The sequence below is a fragment of the Osmia lignaria genome, chromosome 16, assembly GCF_051020975.1.
Source record: "Osmia lignaria lignaria isolate PbOS001 chromosome 16, iyOsmLign1, whole genome shotgun sequence".
Taxonomy (NCBI): domain Eukaryota; kingdom Metazoa; phylum Arthropoda; class Insecta; order Hymenoptera; family Megachilidae; genus Osmia; species Osmia lignaria.
In genome coordinates this window covers 5,772,560-5,784,946 of record NC_135047.1, presented here as the reverse complement: position 1 = coordinate 5,784,946, position 12,387 = coordinate 5,772,560, and the positions used below count along the sequence as shown (strand labels likewise).

General features: G+C 40.7%; 2 protein-coding genes across 2 annotated transcripts in view; one reads left to right on the top strand and one right to left on the bottom strand.

The window, feature by feature from the left end:
• The window catches only part of KaiR1D (Kainate-type ionotropic glutamate receptor subunit 1D), a 168,464-nt gene that overhangs the window by 558 nt on the left and 155,519 nt on the right, over positions 1-12,387 (top strand). The gene's annotated exons all lie outside the window — the stretch shown is intronic.
• The window catches only part of LOC117601190 (glutamate receptor ionotropic, kainate 2), a 79,298-nt gene that overhangs the window by 61,607 nt on the left and 5,304 nt on the right, over positions 1-12,387 (bottom strand). The gene's annotated exons all lie outside the window — the stretch shown is intronic.

Below are 12,387 nucleotides of genomic sequence, written 5' to 3'. Positions count from 1 at the left end.
TATGAATTCGCAGAATCTCGTTTCATTTCCCCGTGATCTTTCCGAAACTCCCGGAAGTGTATATTTTCATGGAACGTACGAAGTTTCCGCGTTGTCATCGTATTTGGTGTTGCAGTATTTATATGCCAGCTGCAGTTCGACTGTTCTTCTGTTTGACTTGGTCTCGGAGCGAACGTCGAGGAACTTTTTATTACTCCTTTGCACGTTGTCGTTTATTGTAATCCAAAGAAGGACCATCTATACGGAGCCTTTTTACGTATTTTATCAATAGCTTGCAGCTTTTATCGTCCGTCAATAAAAGCTGTCAACGACAAACATTTATACCCCATTGAGCAAAAGGTAGCGGGCGAAGGATGATAAATGATACAGTTTTATTAATCGAATCTTTGATACAGGCATTCGATTTCGCTGACAGGTCGAATTCCTCGAGAAATAATGTTTCCTTGTTAATTGTCGAAAGAAGTGGAAAGAAATCCGGGAGGTTTTATCTTTGCCCCGTGAATCGACGTCTTCCCGTTGGTTTCCCGATTCGTTGCTATGAATAAATCACGTGGAGTATCCCGATGCTCGAAACCCATTAGTCTTCGCGTAAAAAGTAAGCGGAAACGGAAAGAATCAGGATATATTATCCATTCTCGAGCAGAGATTTCCAAGCGGACGGTAAAAAAGTACGTTTCAGGGTGCGCGGAGAGGGAACGAACAAAAAATTTCCATTTTCTTCCTCGAAATGGATGCGGAAGCATATACGTACGCGTGGACCGTCAGCCGATGTTGGATTTACCGTTTTACAGGAGCGTTTTGCATTCCAATGAATATTAATCGAATGCAATTATTAAACGCAAATTGGAACTCAAACAACTGCCGTTTCAACGTGCCATCGTTTCTATGCTCGTAGCTTTCACGGAATTGCCTCGACTGCCGTCGTGCCTCTGCCTGCTCATTCGTATACCTTCATTTCCGGGCGCAAAATCGCTTTGGAAATCCGTTTGCACGCTTCAACGACCACCTCGCGACTACTATCAAGATTCTCTAGATCGAACACCAAGGTACCTCGTACGAAAACACTCCCCTGCTGTTCTTTACACTTCTACTTCGGTCTACGTGTTTTGAATGTCAACAGGAGGACTTTGCAATTCTTAAAATTGGATCAATTAAAATATCCCGAGTGGTAGTGTTTTCCTCATCAAATTTTATGATTGGAAATTCTTAATAATTTTTATTTTCCGATGATGGTTTTTGTTTTCAATTCAAATGTTCTATTAAACACCTTAAGAAATTGATATAACGTTAATCCTAATTATGTCAGTCAATCAATTACTTAAAATTTGTATCGTCAGTCTGTGATAGGCCCTGCAGCGTTCAACGTGTTAAGATTGATAGGAATATTAATTAAGAGGAAGTATAAGAGTATTATGAAATTTCAAAACTTTACCGGATTAGTTGCTCGTAATTACTTACTTGAATGCACCTGTCGATAATACTGGAACCGGCTATAGGAAATTACTTAAAAGTATCAAGATCTATTTTCAAGTTAACGAACATCAGTTTCCACTCCAGACTTAATACTTTGAAAATATCAACCGATTATTCGCATCTGTCCAAAGTCAATGGCTAATAATTTTGATATTTTATCGGACTTATAAAACTGATAAAAAAAGACAACCGTCGCCTTTCATTTCAACAAAATAAATTTTAATTCTACCCCATAGCGAAAGAGCTAAAACTTCAACCCTGGACGACTTTTTATTTCGAATGCCCCAAAGGGTTAAACTCTATCAAATTTTAACTAATTATTAATTTGTTCCTGAAATTTCTCCTACGGATTACTCGTACCCAGTGAACGAAATTTTGATTCAAAGTACTTCATAGTGCGAACGTGAAATTCCATCGAATCGAAATTGAGGAGAATCCCGTCATATCTCAAATCAAATGGTGCTCAACTTTCAATCTCGTTGATCAGCCGCGAACAGAACTAGTTTCGATGGCACAGATGTGCACGATCCGAACGTGGTCACTCTAATGAATTTCACACGCTATTGTGTCGCATAGTTTTCACGGGAAACGGTTGGCGGACGAGTATCGAGGCTGGCCAAAGTAATTTCGAGTCGCAATAGAAATTGTCCGGTTTGTCACGGTCTGAAAAAGTGTCGATGGCTAGGGGCGCGTGACGAACGAGAACGAGTGGACCGTTGGTGTACGAGGAGAAAGGGAAAGCTTGGCCAAACCCGGAAATTACAGGTACACGTGGACGAAATTAGTATTCCATTGTGACGTTTAATTCAGTGGACCCCGTAGGCGAAGCGAACCCCGGCCGAATGGAGTGACTGAAGAGGAGACCCGACACCCCATCTCCTCGCGCTCTATTTATTCCGTGTCAGCCACGATATTAACAAGCCATTTGTGGCTCTCCCTTGATTTCATCGCCTCTGACCGGCAATTTCAGGTTCGAGCTGACGTTCCCACCGTTGTTTCATCGATATCGCCCACGGATATTGTTTTTTTTCTGAGAATAAAACTTTTAGAGAATGTTTTCCCGACTGATATCAAACATTCCCTGTTTTTAACGTTCTGTGGGTTTTTATAATTGAAAGAGATAACGCGAATGTGTGAAGAGTTTTTTTTAGTTAAAAGTATCTGTTTGTAGACTTTAGTGGTCGAGAGTTGTTTGAAAAAAATCACACAGCGTTATGAACCTAATTAGCAAAACTCAGGAAACAGAAATGTGTTTCAAAGTAAAATAATGAAATATTAAATTATTAAAGATAAATGCAGTTCCAATGGTTTGGGAAAACAGTAAAATAGCAATGTTAAGATCACTCGTTTCCCGGACTCGTGAGACCTGTATCGATCCTAGAAACAAGCGTCTTAGAGGTAAATCCCTCGATAATTAACCGTTCTGTAGAACGAGTAGTTTAACCAGGATCCGATCCCATAATTCGGCTGCTGCAACATATTGATTTTACGTCTCGAGTTCCAACGATCCATGATCCTCTCTCTCAGTCGAGGAAATTATCTCACGATGCGTTGTTACGTGGCCCGCGAGCAGACAGTTTCAATTACGTAAAGCTTTGGAGGATCTCCGGATCTGCTGGAAAGTGTTTCGACTCGAAGCACCGGTAGCGAGAGCGCGTTCCTCCGGCATCGCGCCCACCAAGATTTATAAGGATTATATGTAGTTTCTAGAGTTGCTTATTGGAAAGAAAGTAGAATGTCGTTGAGAAGAGGACAAAATGAATTTCCACGATTAGGAAATCGGCTTGGTGCGTACAATCCGACTGTGTCCGCCCTTTACGCTTGCAAAGCCTGGTACTCGCTGAAAGAGCTTAATTGAATTTCTCTTAATTAACTGCCTTCGTGGCGCTACGATAATTGCAACGCACGAACTCTCCCATTACCGTAATTGTGGGTCTAATTAATGTAGTCCCGCTGTTGTACGCCGACTTGGCCGCTCGACGGCCAAGCAGATTAAATTTTTCAAGAAACGTTCTGAAAGACAGCCTAATTTTTGTTAGAATGATTTATAATTAAATTCTCCGTGTTATTAATTTTACAATGTTTCGAGCTATTTTTGAGGTTCCTTCTTATCTTACAACAATTTCCTATTTCTGATGTTTGATCTTCTGAACTACTGACCTCGCTTTTTGGCTGCGTAACAACGAAAAAGTCGGAAGTATCCGGAAGACAGATAAGTCGCCTGTTAATTAATGATCGGACCTGTTATTCGACGAAAGGGATGAGCAAAAAGATGAAATATACCGTGACTCGTAAACAACTTTATCACCCATGTACAGTGACTGCTTTCTTGACACCATTGAAAAAAGTTCGATCATATATTTCGAGGGTAGGAATGAAACTGGTAAGGAAGAAACGCATAGCTGCACGCCATACACGATATACTTTCACGAGGGAACGAATAGAGGAACCATCGTTCGACGAGAGTCTAGTACGAAATGGACGATTACACCGAGTGCTGTATCGTTGGCATGGAACGAGAGATTTATGGAACCGCAGGAATTGTGCGCCACGTAACTGGAACGAAAAAAAAAAAAAAAAATGTGAAACTATTCTCACACCGTAGCTTTGCTTATTTCGAGAAACTTTGACAAAGTGGTTGTGCATGCTAGCTATCTGCTAAACGTCGACTGAAAGTTTTCAGGAAGGTTGTGTTGTGTAACTGATTACACAACAAAGCGAAGAACACCATTGTATCTGGATATATCTGTGATGATCAAGTATATTTTATCAAAAAATTGCTTTGATGACTTTAAACTTATCATTTGTCTTAAAAATAGAAAAATAAGAAAAATAGCAAAGACCATAGTGAAAGGGTTAATTAATAAACCTACCCTCAAAAATAATTTATGCCAACTTTACACAAAGCATAGTTGACGTAATTACAAAGAAAACAAAAAATGACCATAAGCTTGTTTTTCCTCGCAGTACCATTTTTCTTCAAATTACTGCCACTCATCACAGCAATGCAGATTATTATCTGAAGAAATCTAAAGGAGCTGATCCACGTCCGGTAAAAAAGCGTTGCTAATATTCAGCTAATCAATATCAGAGTCATCGCGATTGTAATGGAACGTGAATTCAATGGAGCTTGCAAAAATCGACGGGGATAATGGCCCTTTATTGGCAGGAATCTCTTTTTTATTTACGTCAATCAACATCATCGATCAGTTCCACAGAACAATTTCCACGGTGAACATGAACTCTTTTAAAATGATTTTATATGAGGATGCATTTTAATTGAGATTATTGGTGATTGCATTTTTGTGACAGGTGGTTTGTAAAAAATAGTCATATAACTGGGATTTTTTAATTCTTCCTCATTATATATAGCAGCTTCGCATACGTGAAAATTGCGAGGCAAGTGTGAACGGCATTGTTATAAATGGGTAGGCAATCAACGCGTCGCTCGAGCGTAAAAGCGCTGTGAAATTCGTTTCGTCGCCTCGAAAATAATCAGCAGCAAACAAATGGGATTCGTTTAATTGTCTAAATCGAACAAAGAGCCGTGGATTCTATCTGACCAGTGCACCGAGTAGGTCAGCTAATTACGAGCATCGTCTCTGCCCATGTCCCAAACTGTTTCCACCTTTGTTGATCGATTTTTTGTGAAATCGAGGTACGTACCTACTAGGCGTGTGAAATAAATCTGGCAATCATTTTAATTGCTCAAACGCGAAACGATCAAACGATTAGTCGAATCTCTCGATATTTCTTTCCCTTTCTCTCGCCTCTTCTCTCTTTCCGCCGTTTCAACTAAATTTATTTTGATCGTTCGCGTCACAAATGTTCCGATCGAATCGACAGACAAATTTATTTTTTTTCCCCAAAGCATTCGTGTGATACTATCGAAAGGTTGCGTTTCAGATCACTGTTTGCAAAATGACTCTGTGAAAGGTGATTCTTCCGTCCAACAATCAACGATGAATGCAATGGAATTTTATTCCAATTACAAAGTAATATCGAAATTAGAAATTAAAATTTTAATTCCTGCAAAATAGGAAAAGCCTTCCAGGATAAAATCCGATATTAAATAAATATTTATATGAAAATGCTGTTACATTTAATACAAAGAAAACGTTCACGTGCATCCTGACACATGAGATACGTTAAAAACTGTATGAATTCATGGTAACGGATGGATATGGAATTCGTAAGCAAGCTTCCAGAGAGGATAAACGTTCGCGTCTGGAAACGCGCTCTTTCGAGCTGCAATTTCAATTTGTCATTCACTGTCATCGATGCCTTCCCAACGTTGCGACGCGACCAAATTTTTCGTAAGCTAATCCACCGAACACACGATGTTCATCATCATAAATATGTCTGCCAACGTAGGAGTATTCTCTCGCTAAATATTTATTACAATACCGAATCCATCGGGAATTTTCTGAAAACTTGAAAATGCACTGTTATGTTGCTGCACCGCAGCATATTTGCATAAAATCAATAAAAAGGAAACGCGTATTTTATGCAACCAAACAATGTTTAGATTATATCTTTTTCTATATAATCAAATAACAATTCTGGTTTCCGATGGATTTCGTATTCAAATTCAATTGTCTCCGCAACATTATAATTATGACTGTGACATTTGAAAGAGCAGTTAATGAAAGGCTGATCGAGGTAATTATTAAATCCCCGTCGAATATAATTCACGCGTCAGGCAGATGGTAATTAAACGAGTAACACATTGATACCGGTGTCGGATTATCGGTCGATTATTGAAATTTGATGAAATTTTCATGTCACCGGTATGTTATGATCGATATTCTGCGTTTCGTATAACCAAACACCTCGCGAATGTCACGTTCGATTGTTGCTGCCGATAATTACACCGTGGCAGGGTTATTTTCATTCTCTATCAGCGATGAAAAGGAAACCTTATATATCCATTAAATTCTCTATTGTTCCAATTTGTATTAAATGAATGGTTTTTATATTAAATGAATTTTATTCAAAAATTCTCCGATAAAAATTATTTCAAAGCAAACGCGTTTTGTTTTCTTTTTTCAATTTTAATTTCATCTCCTTTCTAGCCATCAGAGAGTGAATGTGTCAATAGTTTTCATAGATCCTTGTCAGATACAAAATTAATTAAATGCCTCCGCAATAGTTTCCCTTTGGCGTTCAACATGATATACCGTCACGTTCATTTTCACAGTCGCGTATAAAAAATGCAATTGGAATTCCATTTTCATTAAACCTTCCCGATAAAGCGGCGCCTGAAACGACATCCACGCTCCCAACTGCATATTTCGCGAATTAATTAAAGCGTTTTGCCTGTAAAATGAACCGAATTCAGCAAGCAGAGTTGCGCGTTTTACGCGGATGATTGGACAAAGGGGAACGAGTATCCTTGAAAGAAAAGTCTTTCATTTCACCTCTATTTCCTTTTGTACCAACACAATGCAATATTATTTCTACTATGTTTTATTAAATTTCAAACCTTCACATTACTATCTTGATCATTTCTCTTCTTTTGCAAATTCCTTTTCATTTAATTTGCATTGATTCTTTTACGATTCTTCTACAAATTCTTACCCACAATTTCTTTCTTTTTTTCTATGGCACAGATTCTCCCATATAAAACGCGTCCCGATATAACGACGCACACCTGTTTCAATCAACGCGCACGCCTCCAGCCCCATTTATTTACCCTTTCACGTGTCCGTCAAAAGACTCTCGTCCGAATGCCGGACCTGGGGAAACTGTTCACAAAGAATTCACCTGCAATTTCCGTTGTGGCACGACCCATTCGCCAGAGAGAAGGCGGCTTTCCAATAAAGTGAAGTGTGACTTTTGCACAATGCCGATGCGTAGATACTGTACACACAAGGTACATAGGGCACTCATCCCGATAGAAGTGGACCAGGAAAAAAGGGGTAAAAAAGGGGTCGGGGCACGGGATGAGAAGGGTTGGTATTGAACAGAAGCGAAACGCTCGATATATTGAATTTTCACTTGGACCACCGACTCACTAGGTCTTTCGTTCACCCCCGTTGCTCCCTTGTTTCGATGGAAAACGTAACGAATAGGATCGGTGGAAAAAACGAACGCAACTTTTGCGGATGTTAACTCGTTCTGCGATTAATAAGTAACGATAGGTAGTATTGAACGTGGAGGAATTGAAAATATTGCATTCTGTGGCGATATATGAAAATTGATTGAATTTGGAATTTTTCATTTAACCCTTGCAAAGTTTGATTTTTTTAAATTATTGGATTATATTAAATTTGTGATACCGGTCATTGGTGACCTCTATCACGTTCAAAATGTCAATTAAGTAAGGTCGAAGGAAACGAGAGATACTCTTTTATCTTTAAAAGTTTCCTCGTGTCGAGGACACAATCAGACCCTGAAGTTAAATGCAACGGAACTACAGGAGAAAGGGTAGCGAATGTGGAACAAATTGAAGTCTGGAAGCAGCTGCAATAGCTTCTCCATCCCTACCGGTACCTGCCAAATTTCGTCGAACATTGCTTTCGGAGCTGGCTTCGTGTTTCAGCGAACCGTGTGGAAGCTATTTGTCAGTCGAACCGTGCTCTCATCCAATTCGTCGTCTAGTCGCTTTGTAGCTCTTTTTCTTTTCTCGACCACTGTCTCGTCTACGTGCTCTCATTAACGTTACATATCGAGCGGCTCGCTAATTCGTCCGAGTACCCGTTGAATATTCATTGTTTGCTACGGGGAACGAGTGTAAATAATTCCGCGGTATATCTACTGGTCCGCGCGTCGCGTTATTTACCGCTTTCAGCGTCCGACTAACCTCCAGGGTAATCTGAAAATCTCTTTAGCGAGTATTTAACCGTGACCCAGGCATCGACGCTCTAGGAAAATAACGATAATGCACTCCGCCAGACTATTATCTCAGGTAATAATAATATAATACGTCTCGCGGTGCGTGGCTGAACTTGAAAGCTCAGCATTCTACCAAGGAGCTTTCATTTTTTTCCCTTTTCTCTTTCGCCAGTTCATTATTTTATTTCACGTGACTGAGTCGAATAAAAACGCGTTACCCTTCTTCGACTCTGCCCTTTATTTCCTCCTTTCGTTACCCCTTTCTTACTCGCTCTGCTACATTTTTGGCTCGCCAGGCAACATCGACTGTTCATATTAATACCGCGCTCGTAAATCCCTATCTCGCCCTTCGTGTTTCCTGTTCTCGAAAATCATTTCATCTTTCCGACTTTAAGAATAGAATTTCATTGAATTTCCTCGATTCTTTTCAACGGAACTCTTATTTTTCATTATTGCAAAGATATCTAAAAATTGCGATTTGGGTCACAAAGGATGGATTATCCAAGAAAGTGTCACGATAGTCGAGTAATATAATGTTCCGTGAAAGGATATCTTAAAATCTGAATCCGTTTCGACGGTGTAAGTAGAAGCGAAGATAATTCAATTTATACATTCATGGCCAGTCGCACAATTTACGTCTCGTTCCTCCCTTCATCCGGCATTGACGCAACTTTTTCATTCGAACCAGCCGCAAGGCCTGATTGTCCTCATCTACTTGCAACTATGGAGGCCCCTCGTGCCCTCGTTCCGTCGAATAAAAGAATAATAAGCGTCGTCGCATGGACGCGGATTACCGGTCGGTCGCAACGAAAGTTCCTGCCTCGATTCTTCTCTTTCCCTTTACTTTTTCCTACGCTCGAGCTTCGGAATCCGACGGGAAGACGAAGAATTGCCGGCGAAATAAACGGCAGAAACACCTGTGCAGGAGGTGGCGAAAGAAGGAGAGAAAGAGAGAGAGCCAGAGGTCACGGAGCTCAGAAAGGAAAATTGCATTTTAACTTAATCGCCAGGCGGAACTTGAAACTTTCACGTTGAAAAAGTCTCGACGCTCTGTAATCGAATGATCGAGCATTAAGTCAACTATTGGCTAATGGAGCGAGAGTGCTCGGTAGGAAAAGGGCGCACGATTTCCTGCGATCAAGTTCCGCCACCCCCGCATTGTGACGACCTGTTTCGAGCGGAAATTGTCTTGGATCAAATGGATTCGAATGAAATTAAGCTAAATTAGCTCATTAATTTCGACTTTACGGCGTTATTTAAAATTTTCTACGAACTCTGACACGAAGATCATTAGGCAAACACCGATGCAAACATCCGTTGCAAACATTACTCCCCCTACGAATCAGGTCATCGAGATAAGTGTCGCATCGTGTGCGGATATCGTTGTTGGTATTGGCATAGGCAAATATTTATAGACGGTATCTAGCAATCGTTGGTACGTGAGATTTTGATTCGATTTAGGGATTCAAGCTGACATTATACGAGGCCTGGCATAATTTACAACGTGGTCGGGGCGCGTACGCGCGTGACGAATAATGGATACAGATAGGAACCTGTCCAATAACACGGTACGTTGTGCCTGTTTGTAAATCGAATGCATCGGTTGTTAGCCGTAACCGCCGTAAGGGATGTTTCGATCGAAAGCGTTGAACGGTAAGTTAAGCGAACAAGACCGTAAAAGGGTATCCAGTAAACTTTTGTTTGTTCAAAACCTCGGCACGCGTGTCTATTCTACCATTGCTAATGACATTCTGGATATACTTAACATGCGAGAAACTCCGTAGAATTTGACAGATCAAACAGTATGCTGATCGAGCCGAAAAGCCGGAATCAAGCCGGGCCGGTTAACCGTGGCTAATTAAAAAGCAATTAACTCGGTGTTTGCTATGAAAATGCGGGAACCTTGTCGCTGGTCCAGGCTCGCGATATTACACGGTTGAAACTTACAGTTTGTTTGAACGACGAAATTTCAGTCACGCCCCGCTACGTGCGTGCTTTAACAGTTTCATCTGACGATCTTTTTCTCGCAACTTTGTTAGCGGAACCGTTGGATTATCGTTCACGGTCTAACGAGGCAAGAACTACTAATCACTCGGCCAGAGAACAACAACTTTCATTTCCAGGGAAAGTTTTTGCCGGGACAGGTGCCGGGAAATATCCTAACAATCGAATTTCTACTTGCCGCTATCGGGTTTAGTTGTTTCCCTGTTTGCATGTTTTCGACCGCTCGTATGTTATCCGTTCGACCCACACGTGCCAGTTGTTTTTGTTTCCGCCTTTCGAAGGCAATCTTAGACTTTCGTTTGCACGAAAACAGAAAAGTTTGAAATTTTCCTCGGAGGAACTTTCATTCAATAATTTATCTTTGATTTATGACAGAATCAAAAGGAGTGTTCGCGATCGCGGAGCCAATAAAATGTAACAACGTACGATTGTTGACAAACCCTTTCCTTTTTGATAATAAAGCGATATCGTTACTTTTCCGACGACTTACTGCACAGGTTAAATATTTCCCGACAGAAACTACAAATACTTAGTTGCTCGTAGCTTGCTTTCTTATCGAGGGAAATCGTTTCTCAAAGTTGTAAACGATCGCAGTTTCGACCGTCTTATTGAAAGCAGTCACGTTAGGAAACTTTCGCGAAGAAGGAAAATTTTGAAGAACGTAAGCTGAATAAATCATTCCTTCAACGATTTCATACTTTTTTTATTGGCTAATCATTAAGCTCTTATACTTGACGGGCGATTGGATTAGTCGTTAATACGGTGTGTTTGATGCTCTGACGAGTAGGCGATAAAGTGCTTCAGGAACAATGCTGCGAGACACGTTTATCGGGCTGAAGCGTTCATATTATTCGATATACGCGAAAGTGACGGAAGAGCAGAGATCGATAATTGAACTGAGCAAGCTGCTCTATATAATGACCCTCCTTTGATCAGATACCCATAGCATAATGTGTACGACCGCGTACCGTCAAAAGTTAACCGAATTACGGATTCCATGTACATATATACACGAAACTGCTTTTTTAATCAGAGAACCTATCATTGATCAAACGTCTGGTTCGTCTTAAGATTAATTAAAAATATAGAAATTTGTATCCTACACGAACGAATCTAAAATTTCTATTTAATTTTATTCCGGAATATTTCTGAACGTGTAACACATAACGAGATGTAATTTATTCCACCGAAAATATGTAACGCGGCTAAACGCTCAAAGTCATAGAATATTCAGGTAGAAAATTAATTTACGAGACGGTGCACCGATAGCAGGAACCTTGATTAATGAACCTTCCGGTTAGTCAGAAATTCCGGAAGACGCGTTACGCCGGTTGAAGGGTTGCAGCCTTCGAAGGAGTTAGCTCCATGAATGTAATGTACTCGAACCTCGTGCCAGGATATGCTTATAACCGGCTTAAATAGGATTATGTCTTTATTGAGGTCCAAGTGGGCGGCGGCGCGAGGTAAGACAGGTATGGACGGAGGGTAGCGAACAGGAAGTAGCATGATTACGTATTGAATTGAGCAATTATTCAGCGGATTGCCCGGGTTCCGGGGTTGTACATACAATCGTCTAGGTGGACCTGCATACGGTGGCCTCACTTGAACTGCGCCCTACATACCTTTGTGCACCTGGATATAGCCGTTTAAGTGTCCCCAGTGGGCAGTGATTCACGGCTGACGTTCCCATGAAATTGGTCTACCAGCAACGTCCTCCTCTGGCCACGATCGTTTCGCCAATAGAGCCCAAATTACGCCCTCTCTTTACTTCACCCTTGTTTACCTTCTCCTCTGATCTAGGCTGTATCCGCCCATATGTACATCGTCTGATCTTTGCATTTTCAACTTGGGGATTTTTTAGTATTTTCTGGGAGACCCTTGCAGTGTTTTCTAATTTTAATAGCAATTATTCGAACAGAAAGCTTCTCGATGAAAATTCTGTAGATTCTGGGCGATTAATTGCGGAAGGCTTTTCTCGGGAGAGAGGTTAGAGGTTACATTGTTTATATCGATGAAAGTGGTCGGACAGAAAGGTCCGCGGTGGTTTAAGAACGGGACGATTCGAGGAAGGAA